This window comes from Desmodus rotundus, chromosome 5, assembly GCF_022682495.2.
Source record: "Desmodus rotundus isolate HL8 chromosome 5, HLdesRot8A.1, whole genome shotgun sequence".
NCBI classification, from domain to species: Eukaryota; Metazoa; Chordata; class Mammalia; order Chiroptera; family Phyllostomidae; genus Desmodus; species Desmodus rotundus.
The window spans coordinates 155369826-155373128 of record NC_071391.1 but is presented as its reverse complement, the minus strand read 5'-3'; positions in this window follow the sequence as shown (position 1 = coordinate 155373128).

Sequence of the window (3303 nt, the reverse complement as noted above, 5' to 3'; positions counted from 1 at the left end):
TCAGCAGACAGAAGGAAATCAGGAGGAATACCAAGGAAGGTATTCATAAGATCCAAGTTCTTAGTAAAGATTCAGCCCCACCGATCTTTATGCTGCGTGTGGCATCCTCTGAGCCTCTCAGCAGAGTCTCCATCCTATGTGCAGCCTGCTTAAATTGAAGGGACTCTTTCAGCTTTACAAGTCACGTGGCATCAAGGATGGCTGTAGAGCCAAAGCTCTGAGCTCTTAATTTAGCATTTTTCCCCAGCCCTAAGTTAAACACATCCACACACATAATGCTTCCACCACGCTCTGAGCTAAATTCTGCTAGTATCTTAGTGCCCACGGATCTCATATTATCCTTAATGGGAGCTACTGGCACATGCGGTGGAGAAAGAGGAGGTCTCAGAGCTCCCAGTTCCCAGAGCAGCTCCTGAATTTATGCAGAGTCAGAACCATAGTCGCTTGAAGGACAGTCTTCTGTCTCTGCCACCATTCAGGCAGTGGATGTGTGTTTCAGATGCGACAGCTGCAGAACATAAAACCTGCTTCTTTTCAAGCTTTCTGATTTTCTCTGCTTTCAACAGGTTGCTGTGCAGAATATCCACTCAGTACATGCCATCTCCTCAGCTTGCTTCAGAATAGGAAAAGCAGACTCCCAGGGCCCCTCAAAAGGTTTTTCTAGGTCAGCAGGAGAAAGGAGTTGTTCAGAAGCCTGGCACTGGGCCCCTAGAGAGGCTGTGGAGGTGGCTGCTCAGAGGAGGGGAGAGGACTGCCTTCGGGGTGCTCAGCGTCAGGTAGGAGAAGCCCCTCAGGAAGGGAGGCTCCGGCTTCACACCCACCCCTACAAAGAGCAGGCCCTGCTTATTTCTCCCACTTTCTAGAAAGTGCTCAATGCAAACCTTAAATCTGTCAACCTTCATCAGTTTCAGAGACACATGTTCATTTCTGCCAAAGGAAATGGGAATCTCTAAGAGAGGGAAAATAAACAAAGCCACCTGTGTATCTCGAGTGTTTGGCATTTTGCTCGAAGTGCTGTGGATGATCTGCATACCCAAGTGCTCGCTGCACCTCTTACGTAGGAGCCGGCAAACACCCCGCTCTCTGAGTACCAAGAGCTCCTTCTGAGCATGGAACGGGGGCTTCCCCTCTCTCGGCAGCTAGCAAGCCCAGAGCCTTCCCTGAGTACTGACTTGAAAAAGCTCTTTTCATCCTAAGTTTCTGGTATATGTTTTTACTCCATCACCACTGCCTATCAAATAGCATTTGGTCATTAAATGCCTTTAAGGATCCCATTGTGACCACAGCTACTTGTTAAGCTGACTCAAATCCTCTTTGGAAATAGCTGGTTATAAATAATAAACACCGTCGGGAAGTGTTTCAGATGAAATGGGTGGAAGGACCCGTCCAGTGAGTACAGGCAGCACGCTGGAGCAAGAAGAGAACATTTAGGTCAATATCTCACTTTTCAAGCGGAAACACCGAGAAGGCCAAGAAAGGGGATGGGATGCCCAAGGTCACAGCTAGTCAGTGGACTGAGACAGAAGACACCTCACCATAACACGGTGGTCTTTCCCTCAAAACCCCCCGACCAGGACGTGTTCTCACACGTGGAACTCCAGCCACCTCCACACATGGGGTCACAGCCACATCTCCCGTGTCCAGCAAGACTAAGAAAGAGGATTTTGCTTTCATCCCTTTCATTCTACCAGGTCTGGCAGAAGTAACACCTGCTTCAGTGTGGTTGGTAGAGTAATAATACAGGTGTAATAGTTTATAGTTTTAATTTGAACATTTCATCTAAAATGTCATATGGTGTGCTTGAGTGTGATATGGTTATGTGACAGAGTTACTGCTTAGGATTTTGTAATAAAAGGTTCTGTAATAAAAAGGGGCACTGTTTGTGCTGGGCTCCATATTTGCTCTTTCTGAGGCCCTTGTTTTAGTTCACAACAGCATCCATGTTACTTCTGAGGGTTAATATTTAGGGACCGGGAATGGCATCTTCAGACTGCTGGAGCTCTGCCGGCTACAGACATGCTGTGACCTCAGCATTTTCCAGGAAAACACACAGGATGTAATTAAGCATCAAAACATCCTACTGCCCCAGAGCAATGTGCGAAACACACTGTTTGTCCCCAAAGTCCCAAATAGCTGGTGTCAAGTCTCTTTCCTCCCACTCTGCAAACAACACTTTGGGAAAAGCACAGATTTTTCTTGCGAATTTGTTGTCCTGCTAGTTCTCGGCTTGAAGTGACAATTCCTTGAGTGAGGGGCCCGAGGCTGCCGTGAAAATAAGGAAACAGAGAGAACACGCACCTAATGACAAGGAACAAGGGCTACTGGACTCTCATCAAAACCTGGTGTGTGTCCCTGTCTCATACCCTTCAAGGATCCCACACCCAGACCCTCACAAGGTCAAGTTCAAACACCTGACCTGGTCTACAAGGCCCTCCTCAGCACCCCCTGCCTACCTCTCCAGCCATAACTCATGACTCCCTATCTTTCACTTCACATTCCAGAGACACTCGGCTGCTTAGAGCTTCCCAAACACACGGAGTCTGTTCTTGCCGCTGAACCTCTGCTCATTCAGCCCTTCCTGGCATTCCTCTATCCTTCTGACTTCTCCCTTCTCCCCCACTGGGCCCTGGTGGGGCCACTTCCTTTCTTACCCATGTGGCTTGACGTTTTTCTTCTTGCAGTATCATATCATTCCAACTGTTAGAAAGATCTATTTCATTCTAAAACTCTTCAGCTTCCCTTCCACATTCAGGGACCCCAGAAAGTGTCCGAAGGGGTGACTCATCCCTGCAGGTCGTAAGCCCCAGGATTACCTCAGGGAACTCTGGTTTGCAATCCTAGTCTTTTGTGGCCCAAGGGGGCACACCTGTGGGAGAGGCTATTGATGAAATCCTGCTTCAGCCTCTGGGCCTTTTCCCCCATAACCACAATGGCCAAAAGAGCCCCTCTAATTCTGTTTCTTGGGACACAGTCGATGACCATCAGTATATGCACCTCTCTCCTCCACCCTAGGAATTCTGGAGCCTCTTGAAGCCCTGTGGGGTCAGTTGGCCAAGGCAAAACTAGGGTGTGGATACAAGGCGGAACTCAGAAGATCCAAGGGCTCTCTAAGTGTTGCAAGGAAGTAAACATAAGTGGGCAGGGCATGACCCAGATGATTCCCTGCACTGAGTCAAAATCCAGGAGTTACATTTTGTTCATTTGATCGTCACATAAGTCATCTGAGAAGTATTTATTTAAAAATTCCTTGGCATAACTCTTTATACAATTATAGAATCCCAGGGGCTAGGAGTTGCACAAGAT